The sequence below is a fragment of the Dromiciops gliroides genome, chromosome 4 (assembly GCF_019393635.1).
Source record: "Dromiciops gliroides isolate mDroGli1 chromosome 4, mDroGli1.pri, whole genome shotgun sequence".
Classification (NCBI taxonomy): Eukaryota; Metazoa; Chordata; class Mammalia; order Microbiotheria; family Microbiotheriidae; genus Dromiciops; species Dromiciops gliroides.
The window spans coordinates 70,267,816-70,281,131 of NC_057864.1; the positions used below are offsets into that span (position 1 = coordinate 70,267,816).

At 41.4% G+C, this 13,316-nt stretch overlaps 1 pseudogene; it reads left to right on the plus strand.

Annotated features, from left to right (window-relative positions):
• The first annotated feature begins 11,619 nt into the window (after positions 1-11,619).
• Positions 11,620-11,718, plus strand: LOC122727000 (annotated as a pseudogene).
• The last annotated feature ends 1,598 nt before the right edge of the window (positions 11,719-13,316 follow it).

Consider the following 13,316-nt stretch of genomic DNA (forward strand, 5'->3'; position numbering starts at 1 on the left):
GGTTTCAGGCAAAGAAAGGATGCGTTTAGATGTTGAAAAAAAAAAACATAAAAAAATTTTGAAGCTGTCTAGTGAACCTGGGGTGAAGGGCTTCTTGAAAATGGGTAGGCCAAAATGAGCACAGTGATTTGTGGCCTGCAGACTGTGAATGAGTTTAGCTGACAACAAGATCACAAGTAGACACAAGGCCTATTTGGCAGAGTTAACAGCAGCAGGAAAGAGAGGTTACCCTCTCCCAACAAGGGCATATTCCTTTCCTGAGCAGAGATGAAATAGCAGTCAGCAAGTGAAGCCTTGAGAACTATAGACAGAGGACTCACTAAGTGAATCCATATGTAGCATCTAAAAAAATAACCAGTCCTTTTTTTTTTTTTTGAGAGGCAATGAGGGTTAAGTGACTTACCCAGCGTCACACAGCTAGTAAGTGTCAAGTGTCTGAGGCCAAATTTGAACTCAGGTCCTCCTGAATCCAGGGCTGGTGCTTTATCCACTGCACCACCTAGCTGCCCCCAACCAGTCTTTTAAGAGTAAAAATTTAGGGATTACCATGTTCTAAGTTTGTGATATAAATTCCCAGATTTATATTTTCCCATGTAGCCCTAACACAAGTAGCTAAGGGCCTAGTGACTCAACCAAGGAAGCTAACTCTCCACATACTCTCATAACAGAACCTAGACTGTAAGTTCAAGGCCTGATTTATTCTTATTTTCCTAGCTCCAGCTCCTTACATGCTATTATTTCATTTTGCCTTGGTTTTTTCTCTTTTTGACCAGACCTGTGATTTCATGGAACTCTAGGTGATAAAATTCCCCTTCCCTAAGCAGATTCATATCTACTTTGACTTTTAGAAAGCTCCCTGGGCATCCTGAGAGGCTAAGTGATTTGCCCAAGAGTAACACAGCCAGTGTCAGAGATGTACCTAGTATGTGTTTTTTCCCCACAGGTAATGGAATTAAGTTACTTGCCCAGGTTCACACAGCTAGAAAGTATCTGAGGTTGGATTTGAACTTAGGTCCTCCTGACTCCAGGGTTAGTGCTCTCTATCCACCATGCTACATAGCTACCCCTTAGTATGTTCTTAATAAAGGTTTGCTAAATGAATACCTACTGTGGGTGACTAGAATATTAGTTAGAGAACCACATAAGAGTTCCTCTTTAGAAAATAAAGCAGAGATGATGATAATATATAGGGAAATAACACTGGTGGGAAACAGGAGACCTGAGTTCTCACCTAGACTCTGTCACTAAATAGCTTTGAGCCTCATTTTACTAACTTGTAAAATGAAGAAACTGGGGGCAGCTGGGTGGCACAGTGGATAGAGCACTGGCCCTGGAGTCAAGAGTACCTGAGTTCAAATCCGACCTCAGACATTTAACATGTACTAGCTGTGTGACCCTGGGCAAGTTACTTAACCCCAATTGCCTCACTAAAAAAAAAAAAATGAAGACATTGAACTAGATAGTTTCCTGCCAATTCTAAAATCGTGTGATCTCTACTAGGTCTATATCCCAAAGATATCATAAAAAGGGGAAAAGGACCCACACGTACAAAAATATTTATAGCAGCTCTCTTTGTGGTGGCAAAGAATTGGAAATTGAGGGGATGTCCATCTATTGGGGAATGGCTGAACAAGTTGTGGTATATGAATGTAATGGAATACTATTGTGCTATAAGAAATGGCAAGCAGATGGATTTTCAGAAAAACCTGGAAATACTTACATGAATTGATGCTGAGTGAAATGAGCAGAACCAAGAGAATGTTGTACACAGTAACAACAGTATTGTGTGATGATCAACTGTGACACACACAGGTCTTCTCAGCAATACAATGATCCAAGACAATGCCAAAAGACTTATGGTGGAAAATGTTCTCCACATTCAGAAAAAGATCTATGGAATCTGAATGCAGATTGAAGCATACATACTATTGTCACTTTTGTTGTGAAATTTAGGGCCTACCATGTTCTAACTTTGTGGTATAAAATCCCAGATTTATGTTATCCAGTGCTAAGGGCCCAGTGGCTCATCCAATGAAGCCAGGAGCTAACACTCCACATACTCTCATAACATAGGCTAGCTTTTCTGTTGTTATTGCTGATGATTCTTTCATGCATTTTTTTCCTTTTGTTCTGATTTTTCTCTTGCAGTATGACTAACGTGGAAATATGTTTAAAAATGCAATGCAATCAAATTCTTAAAAATAAAATAAAATTGTGTGACCTATCATCTAAGGAACGGATTTTTTTTGAGCAGGGCAATGGGGGTTTATGACTTGCCCAGGGTCACACAGCTAGTAAGTGTCAAGTGTCTGAAGCCAGACTTGAACTCAGGTCTTCCTGAATCCAGGGCCGGTGCTTTACCCACTAAGCCACCTAGCTGCCCGCTAAGGCAGGGATTTTTAACCTTGTTTTTCTCATGGATCCCTTTGGCAGTCCGGTGAAGCCTATGGACCCCTTCTCAGAGTAAGATTTTGAAATGCATAAAATATGGATAACATATAGTAGGAAGGAAATGAATTATATTGCAATATAGTTATGGAAATATTTTAAGAAACCAAGTTCTTGACAATGTAGCATCTCTACCCTATTTCACAAGTGGCATCTGAATTTAGCCCCTGCCCATTGAATGATTGCACCTGTGAGAATAACAGGGATCTGTGGATATGGTCCAACCCACGCCCAAAGGGAATTGATCCCCACTATAACAAACAGATCAGGGGCAGCTAGATGGCACAGTGGATAGAGCACTGGCCTTGGAGTCAGGAGTACCTGAGTTCAAATCCAGCCTCAGACACTTAACACTTACTAGCTGTGTGACCCTGGGCAAGTCACTTAACCCCAATTGCCTCACACACACACACACACACACACACAAAAATAACAAACAGATCAGGCAAGTTGTCATCTAATCTTTACCTAAAGGCTTGGCAAGGCCAGTCGAGGACTTCCAGCAATTAAAACCCCTTGATCAGGTTCTGAAATGGATTCACCCTATGACACATTTCAAGCCTCAGCAATAGTAATTATGGTGACATTTCTGTGTATTGTTCTTTTTACACAGGCAGGCCCCAAAGTCAGTTAGACTTTCTGTGTCCTACTCAAGCCTCAGGCAAGAGACAAAATGTGCCCCAGGAAGAGCAAAGAAAACTCTTGAACAGCTTGGCAGCTCCCAGGGAGGAAAAATGGGGGAAGGAGGATATTTAAGCTTCCTAATTGGATCTTAAGAACAGGGCAAGGCCTGGAGAAAGCATCATATTCGGTGACATTTCAGTATTAGAGCACGGGGAAAAAAAAGACTGAAATTCTGATGAGGAATTTCCTGAATTCATGCTAATTTCTCCAAGGCCCTTTGACTTTAAAAGGCTAAACTTCAAAAGATCGGTTTGCAGCCTATGGCAGAACCTGCTTTATAATAATGGAAGCCCTTAATGATGATGGAGACCAATTCCTGCATGGAGCATATTAATTCAGGTAATTGTATTTATTCAATTCACTAAGCATTTACTAAGCCCCTGCTATGGGTTACGCACCAGAGACACAAAGATAGATCTGACACAATCCCTGTCCTCATGAACCCTGTGATCTTTGGGGGGTTTTAATGTGTGTGTGTGTGTGTGTGTGTGTGTGCAATGGACCCCTTTGGCAGTCAGGTGAAGCGTACCCATGCCTTCTCAGAATAGAATCTGTGAATGCATAAAATATAATACATGGGAATACAAAGAAAACCAATTATATTGAAACATAATTATCAAAATATCGGAAGAAAACAAGTGCTTGGAAATGTAGACTCACTTTCCTCTTGAGGAAATGACCTGCAAGTTTAGGCCCTACCTGCTCAGGGAAGTTAAGAATGTTTCTAAATGCCAGAGAAAGAGGTAACAAGGGCACTATATTGTTTTGTTTTTAGAATGGGGGGGGTACCTCACAGCTGAGTAGTAAGTGTTGGTACTTTGGGATTGGGTCTAATTCAGCAACCTCACCATTTGCCTAGGTGCAGATTCAACTTCTGGAATGTATAATTGGGTTTAATTTGTATGGCTTTATTATAACTTCACAAATTTGGGGAGGTGGAGAGAGGTTCTTTATGTGTAGCTCCCCAGACCTTTTATTTTTTTTTTCCTTTTCTTAATCATGAATTTGATGTAAAAACAATTTATATATACAAAGAACAGAGGAAAAAAGAATTTTATAGAAAATTATGAGGGTCTGTTGCACATAGCTTGATCTTATCTTCAAGTGTGTATTAAATGTAGCACAATAGCATATTCCCCTCAAAAGTTCAGAGATGCCCAGAATAAGGACTGCCCCCTCTTAATGCCCATTCAATTGGGGAATGACTGAACAAGTTGTGGTATATGAATGTCATGGCATACTACTGTGCTATAAGAAATGGTGAACAGGCAGATTTCAGAAAAAAACCTGGAAGGACTTACATGAACTGATGCTGAGTGAAATGAGCATAACCAGGAGAACATTGTACACAGTACCAGCAATATTGTGCAATGATCAAATGTGATAGACTTAGCTCTTCTCAGTCATACAATGATCCAAGACAATCCCAAAGGACTCATGATGGAATATGCTCTCCACATTCAGAAAAAAAAAAAACTTGTGGAATCTGAATGTAGATTGAACCATACTATTTCAATTTTTTTATTTTTTGAGGTTTTTCCCTTTTGTTCTGATTCTTCTTTCACATTTCACAACTAATGCAGAAATATGTTTAATGTGATTGCACATATGTAACCTATATGAGATTTTTTTTTCTTTCCTGGGGAGAGGGGAGAGAAGGAAGGGTGGGAGAAAAATTTGCAACTCAAAATCTTGTAAAAACAAATGTTGAAAACTATCTTTACATGTAACTGGGGAAAAAATAAAATACTATCAATATTGGGGAAGAAAAAAGAACTGCCCCCTCTCCCCCCACTCTGCTTTAGAGAAATGTGACATGTGTGTAGGCAAGTAGCAAGAACACAAGAAGCAGAGGAGAAGACCAGACAAAATGCTTTAGGAAAATTTGAGAGAGGCAAGACGACAGAATCACAGCTTTCAGAACTGGAAGACATCTTCAAGACATCTTCAAGTCTAACCTGTCCCTGAAAAAGGACTTATCTCTACAATGGCTTTAGCCAGTCTGCTTTTGTTCATGGGCTCTAGTGATGGGGGTGATGACAGAGCATAGCGTCAAGGATGTTGAAGTGGAGGTCAGAAGAGACATGGATTTAAATGCCATCCTCTGACACTGACTGCATGGGTGACCATGTATAGGCCACTTGACCTCTTTGACCGTCTTCCCCTTTTCTCAGGTGAGGGTGAAAATAGCTGTAGTATTTACCTCAAAGTACTGTTGCAAGGATTAAATGATAATATATGTAAAGCACTTTGCAAACCTTCAATTCCTGTATAAATATAAGCTATTATTATTATATTATGGGAAAATCACTACTTCCCAAGGGAATTTATTTCACGTTTGGATAGCTCTAATTGGTAGGAATTTTTTCTCCTTAAATTGAGCTAAAAGTTGCCTCTCTACAACTTTCTCCCATCGCTTCTATTTCTACCCTCTGGGACAAAATAGAACAAGTTTAATCTGTCTTCCATGCCTGATAGCTTTTCAATTACTTGAAGACAGTGGTTATCATCATTTCTCCCACCACTGCAAGGTCACACAAGTAGCAAGTCCCTGAGGTAGAATTTGAACCCAGAACCTCTGCTCCTTCCCATGTAAGATCCTGCACCCTAAGAATATACCAACCTCCAGAAGAAGGTGAAGCAGCCTCTCCTGAACCAAATCCATGACTAGCATTTTAAAAAAGCATTCCCTGATTCTTTTTCCTTCTTTTTTTTTTTGGTGAGGCAATTGTGGTTAAGTGACTTGCCCAGGGTCATACATCTAGTAAGTGTCAATTGTCTGAAACCAGATTTGAACTTAGGTCCTCCTGACTCCAGGGCCAGTGCTCTATCCACTATGCTGCCTAGCTGCCCCCCTGACTCTTTTTCTAATGAAGATGAATAAAAAAGGATATCCCCCCCAAAAGAAAAGAGAGGAAGTACCCTTCTCAGCAGACAGCTCTAAGTAGATTTTCCCTTTTCCTCCTTCAGATTCCCAGACCTCTCCTCCAGGCTCCTGGGAAGCCCAGAGTGGTTTGATGCTAACTGGCCCTGTCTCCATCCTCCATATTTCCATAGTAGCACAGAGTCCCATTCCAACACCCAGGATTTTCTCCACTTTACCAGCAGAGCCAACAAAAGGCTTGAAAAAACAAGAGAGAAAATAATGTTAGGAGTAAATAAATCACTGAGGCGTGAAAGGAATCTCTACAAAGCACACATAGAGACACAGGCCAACATAAGTGAGGGTAGGGCAAGATGAACAGGGATAAGGGGAAAGCTGAGTTCCAGCATCCTCTACAGCACAGACCTTGTCAGAGCCTGAGGAAGAAACTGTTCTAAATTGCTAATCAATGTTAGGTAACAGCAACAGCTAATAACAAAGAAAGGATCACCTCTCCTCCGTGGTAATGATTTCTGACACAGGTCTCCAGGAGCACTGTCAAGACTTAGGTTAGCAGCCCTGAGTGATAATAACCCAAGATGACCAGAAATATACAATGGCTGAAGAAACGGAAGGTGGTAGGGGTAGGGGGGAGCAATTAGAAATACTTGTCATTATGACTTCATTGTGAATGGGGGCGGCGGGAGGCGGGGGATCCACTTTGTAGCAGTCTGGGTTGGATTTCAAATGCTTGGCTTCAGCAAAACTACTCCAGGGCAGACAAAGCAGGGGCAGACTACATCAAAATTTCAGAAATAACAGAGTGTGGAAAATACATGTCTTATAAAGGTGTCCAAATAATGGTGTGCTAGATAATAAAAGCTTTTCAGATCTGTAGGGCCAGAAGCAGTACTACTTTACCAGCCAGGAAAGTTGCCAGCAGCTACAGGGGGGTGCTGAGGCCCTGATCTACCAGTATTATCTTGGTGACATAGCAACATGCTATGGCCTCCCTTACTCCCATTGAAAGCCAGGGAGGTACCAGAGAGAGGATGCCATGTCCCAGCCACTTTTTTCTGCAGTCACTTTGTGAAAGTCAGTATGAATCAGAAACACCCCCATGCCGAAGCTCTAGGCTGATTATGTGGCTGTGGGCACTGTGTCAGCAGAGGCCTCTTGGAGGGATGGGAAAGAGCATATGCCATCCAGCTTTGGCATTGCTCTTCCTTTGTTCCAATTTGGAAAATTATAATTCACAAGGAAACATGATGAAGTTCATTGAGGTCTCCATTGCTACTTCCAAATCAAGGCTCTCACTTTCAAGTATTGCCACATAATATGCCCTCCTTTGGGCTATGGAAAGGGAAAGTGGAATCATCTTTAACGTGTGCATTTTTCCTGGGAGAATGTATTTGCCATCCAGTTGGCAAAATCCTTGATTTACCAACCCTTTGAAGTTTACATAGCATAATTCTTGTGCCTCTTTGTAACCACCCACATTTGGAAGCCTACCCATTGTTAGTAATAATTCAATCCCTTAAAATTCCATGCTTTTTTTGCTATACCAAAGAACTAAAAATAAAGTAGATGCCATTCATTAGGGGACAGCTGAACAAGTGGTGCAAGAATGTAATGTCATATTGCTATAAGAAGCAATGAAGTTGGGATTGGTGATACATACCTATAATCTCTACTTCTAGGAAAGATGAGGTCAGTGGATTGCTTGAGTTCAGGAGTTTTGAGCTGCACCCAATCTGGCAACATTATGGTGAGTCCCTGATAACAGAGATCCACTAGGTTATCTAAGGTGGGACACAATGACCCAGGTTAGAAAATCAGAACAAGGCTAAAGCTTCCATATCAACCAGCATTGGCCTGGGTAAGATAGGGAGGCCCTTTCTCAAAAAGAAAAAAGAAAAATGATGGTTGGATAAAATTAATGCAAAGAAACATGGGAAGATATTAGAAAGCAATGCAAAGTGAATTGGCAGAACCAAGAAAACAATATACATAATGCCTACAGCAAATGGAAATGGAAAGAAAAACAACAAAACAAGACTGAATGCTATGAAATCATAATGACCAAGCTTGGGCACAAAGAAATGTAAGAAATCATCTTGCTCTCTTTTTTTCAGAAGTGAGGAGCTATAGGTGTAGAGTCTTAGAGATAATGTCAGACTTGGTTTTGTTGAACTGTTTTTCCCCTTCTTTATTAAAAGACATATCTCTCTAGAAAGAGGAGGGGAAATACACATTTGGAAATATTAGTGATATAAAAAATTATTTTAAATGCTCCCCCCAAAATAAAAATATGCTTTTTCATTCTGTGCCAAATTATTGTTACACTGTTGTGGGAAGAGTTCAAGTGTCTTGGTTGATTCCAGTTACCAACTCTTAAAAATTCTTTAGCAAGTGGTAGAATCTAGCATGAGTTAATGCTACTCAATGAAGCAGTTATTGCTTTTCTATGGGGCATGGTACATGGGGCATGGGAGGAGGAAGGATAAGGGAGAGAAATCTGATGAGGTCTAAAAACCTGGACTTTTGAGAAGACTTTTCAGTTTGTAACAAATATGCAAATCCATCAAAAATGACTTCAATAAATTAGAGATGTAATCATAAGGTCCTTGAAATAGCATGCAATTTGACTCTCATTCTTGATACCCTCCTCCATCATCTGTCACAGAACTGGAAGGGGTGGGGGACAAGAACTAGGTCTTTGGTTCTCTGCCAGTAGGGGAAGAGCCAAGAAATAAAACAGGGAAACCAGGAGTTCCCTATAGATCTTGTTAATTGGTTTATACCACTTTGGCTCTAACTTCCTTGCTTCAGTCTTTCTAGTCTGTGCCTCAACTCGCCCTGAAGCAAAGACTCTACCATAGTCCCAACTTTATGCTGGATCTTCTTTTTAAGAGACAAGTTTGTTTTGAAGCAATGAGGTCCCACATGCCCAGTTAACCTCAGAAAGCTACCTCCTGACTATCAATAATATCTCACCTTGATTGTCCTTTGAAACCTCCTGTCCTAGGGGGAGCTGTGTGTGGTTGTATGTATGTGTATGAGAGCGATTAAGACGGACAGACAGACAGAGAAAAACAGAGAAAGATTAGAGTGGAATGGGTAATGTAGTTTCAAGGAGTACCAAATAGGAAGACCCTTAATACCACTTATGGAGAGGAGGTAGCCTCATTCCAAGTCCAGAAGTCAAGTCAACTGACATTTTTTTGAAGTACTTACTATGTACTAGACACTATTCTAAGTACAAGGAATATAAATATATGCAGAAAGAAAAATAGTGCCTGCCCTCAAGAATCTCATAGTCTAATTCTGTGATGGTAATGCCTTTCTGTAAACAAATAGATTTATGTATGGGTTTACAAATATAATAAAACTCCATTATAGTTCTGGTGGTATGAAATAACGAAAGTGACCATTTATCAGGCTTCTTATGGCTTTAGTGAAAGAAAGACCAGAGTTGATAATCCTCACTGGACCCAGAATCAAAACATGGTGACATTGGAGCTAGAATTTCAGTCAGTCCAGTGAGAAAGTCCTAAAAATCAAGGGTACCTGGGACTTAAAACCAAGGAAGGCCTTGGACTTGGTAGTTGGGACTGTTCTATAAAAGGAACTGAGCTAAACTGTAAACCTCATCCCCTTTCCCTCTCCAGAATATGAGGTGGTACAAGTAGGGATAATGGCCTCCAAGTTTTTCTTGGAGGGGAGCATGTTTGTATGTTTACTCTTGTTCTTCCTTTGAAGTCATCTCCCTTTGTTAAAAAAAAACTAATCTGACTATTAAGTGGTTAAATGGAACTGAGGTGCAGAAGACCCATAAACACTGAGGAAACAGCAAAACTAGAAGCTAGAGCCAATGGCAGAGAACTGAGATTCCCTAAATCCCCATAAGGGAACCAGAGAACACTGGGAGTGGGGTGAAATGTAGTACATCTCGCCTTCAGACAGTGGGGGCCAGAGTAATCACTGTTATGCTCAAACTCTTTTAACTACCTCAGGTGTGATCAGAAAAATCTGGAGACCCCTAAACTCTGTGATAAGATGCTTAAAGTAGATTTATGAATAGATGTCCTTATATTTTCTGGTGACTCTTCCAAAAGCAAACTCTAGAGATTTACCCAGTTATCTTCCTATTGTCAGGAACCTTTTCAGAAAACAAATGCAGGGGCAGCTAGGTGATGCAGTGGATAAAGCACCAGCCATGGATTCAGGAGGACCTGAGTTCAAATCTGGCTTCAGACACTTGATGCTTACTAGCTGCATGACCCTGGGCAAGTCACTTAACCCTCATTGCCCCCCCCCAAAAAAAAGAAAACAAATGCAAAAGAAAGTCACTGCATTCACACTCATACACACACACCCACATCTTCTTTCTCCCCCCTCGCTCCTTCCCTCTCCCTTCTCCTCCTCCTCCTCCTCCTTCTTCTCCTCTTCCTCTCTCCCTCCCTCCCTCCCCTCCCTCCCCCCCCTCTCTCTCTCTCCCTCCCCAAAAGGATGGGATTAGTCCCTATTGGAAACCAAATCATACATGATGAAAGATACTCCATAAGTACCACTTATATCACTTGTATCAAAAAGGACTCAACATCTGGGTCTGCAGGATAATGCCTCCTATCTTTTGTGGCCATTTATAAGTTTGGCCCTCTTTGCACACACCAACAGTTGTTTTGTGAAGAGCAGGAAGTGGAATTTTATGGCTTGGCTTCTGGGAAGCACAGATGCTGCAGGCAATGTCGTAGTGGGGTGGTAAAGGCACAGGGAAACATTGGAAAGCATTCATTATCTTCCTGCAGCTGTTCATTAGCCCACAGACTCTGTGTGCTAGCCGACTATGGGACTGGCAGCCTCTCAATTCCAGAGGAAAGCCACCTAGGAGGCTTGACAGGTGAAGGGAAGAGCTACACGAAGATTAAAACCCAGAGAGGCAATAGGCCAGTTGGTGCCCTGCTACGACTTTCTGGAGGGGCAGGCAACCATGAAAGCATTTGTGTGGGGCATGTTTTGAGCTGTCAGATCAACTTTTCATCCAACAACATCTGGAATAGTCACTATTCATCCAGATGCTAAAAGACCTATTATGACTTTACCTGGTTGGGGGCAGGGGGGAAGATCACAACAGGGATATTTGGATCAGAGATCTATAAAGCAGAAAACTTTTAAAGCTACATAAGAAAATAGGAAGTTTAAAAAATTCTGAGCTGGTAAAAGAATTTCCATAGTGGGGAAGAATATTCCTCATCATGCCTCATCTTGGCATGGAAGTGACCCCAGGTGCTTGGAGAAGATTCCAGCAATCTAAAAACTCCATAAGGTCCTACCAAAGTGGAAAGCAAAGAGGATCCAGCCAAAGATGGACTGTATGTGTGTTTTCAATGGGTCTGTCCAGGTAGGTTTCCAGATAGTCATGAACAGGTTGTTAATTGCAGGGGAAAGGCAGAAACTAATTCAAATTATCTATTAGTACGTGGAGAAATGTGTGTTCACTTACGTGAATGACTTCATGGATTCTTGAAATAAATTGGTGAAAGATGTTTGGGCTGCTACTCTTAGAGGCAAAAGTCTTGTGTGTAGAAAGGAAAGAAAATACAGTCATCAACAGTGATGCAGTGCTGGCTTCAGCAGCACATATACTAAAATTGGAACAATACTGAGATTAGCATGGCCCCTGCGCAAGGATGACATGCAAATTCGTGAAACACTGATGTAGAGGAAAACGTTTCAGGCTTCAGCTCCATTTAGTTTATTAGAATGTCTTGGTCAGCCAATAAACATTTATTAAGCACCTACTATGTACTGGCCACCATGCTAAACAATGGGAATCCAAAGAAAGACAAAAGACAGCCCCTGCCTTAAGAGAGTTCACAGTATGATGGGGGAGGAAACATGCAAACAACTATATACAGATAAGATATAAACAGGCTAATTTGGAGGTCATCAACAAATAATCTCAGTGTCAGCAAGATTGCTCTGTGCATAGAGTGCAAGATTTGGAATCAGAAAAACATGAGTTCAAATCCTGCTTCAGGTGCTTGCTAGCCTTGGAACCTTGGGCAAGTTACTTACAACATCTAAGTGGCTCCTTAAATAAAGCATGAGATGGTTCTACACTTTCTCATACAGTTCTCCTTACACCTTTGATCCCAATCCCATCTCACCACAACTATTGCTCTTTTTTTTTTTTTTTTTTGGCGGGGCAACGGGGGTCAAGTGACTTGCCCAAGGTCACACAGCCAGTAAGTGTCAAGTGTCTGAGGCCGGACCTGAACCCAGGATCTCCTGAATCCCGGGCCGGTGCTCCATCCACTGCGCCACCCAGCTGCCCCCAACTATTGCTCTTTTAAAGGACCTCTTTGAATCCAGTCTCCTCCATGAAGCCTTCTTGCTCCATCCAATAACACACTCATCACAACTTAGGGCCTCTCAAAAGAGGAAGCACAAATGTTATCTGGTATATGTTATATCAGGGGAGCCCCAACTGGTGGATCACTATTGGTCAAGTGATCTTTAAGCCCAGTTGCAGATCAGGAATGGACATAGCATACTCCCCTGTGCCTTACAGGTATTGGTCGAGAACAAACTCAAACCTGAAAAAAAAATTTTAGAAAGAAGTTTATTAAGTTGAAAAAAGTGGCCAGCTTCCCCAAGCCTCTCTAAGTTTTACTTTAAATAGAATTCAAAGATACATGGAAATAACAGCTGATTTACCCACAGGAAGGCAGTTTCCAAATAAGGCATATAGATTGTATGAAATGTATAACACAAGGAGATTTCTTGCAATTCTTGTGCTAATCTTTATGTAGAAGCAAGGCCCACTGACTGTTAGGCCTAAAAGGTATCTGGGGTCATTATGTCCTGCACATCCTGAGGTGGTCTAGACAAGTCTAGACAATGCCCCACCTGGGCATTTCTGATGATACTCATGGTTAGAAACTGCTAATATGAACTCTTCGGCAGTTCGGGTACTTGCAGAAAAGAGACAACAGAATGGCTGGTGACAATGGTCCTGCCCTATAATGTCAAATGACCATTGTCCTTTCCCTTCTCCCCCACAAAAATCCATTCTTAGACTGTCAGCACGCCACCGACACATTAGCAACAAGGAGCTTTTCACTTAGCAAATATCTGAAACAGGGGGTGGTCTTTAGTGTGAATTTTCTTAAATCTATGAACCTGGTGAGCTCTACTATGTTATCTCACCACCTAGGGAGAGGGTCTCTATCCCCTTGTGCTTCCCATGTTGATCCACCATCATCCTCCCAGTCCCTTAGACTCATGGATGAGGTGTTATCTTCAACTTTTCACT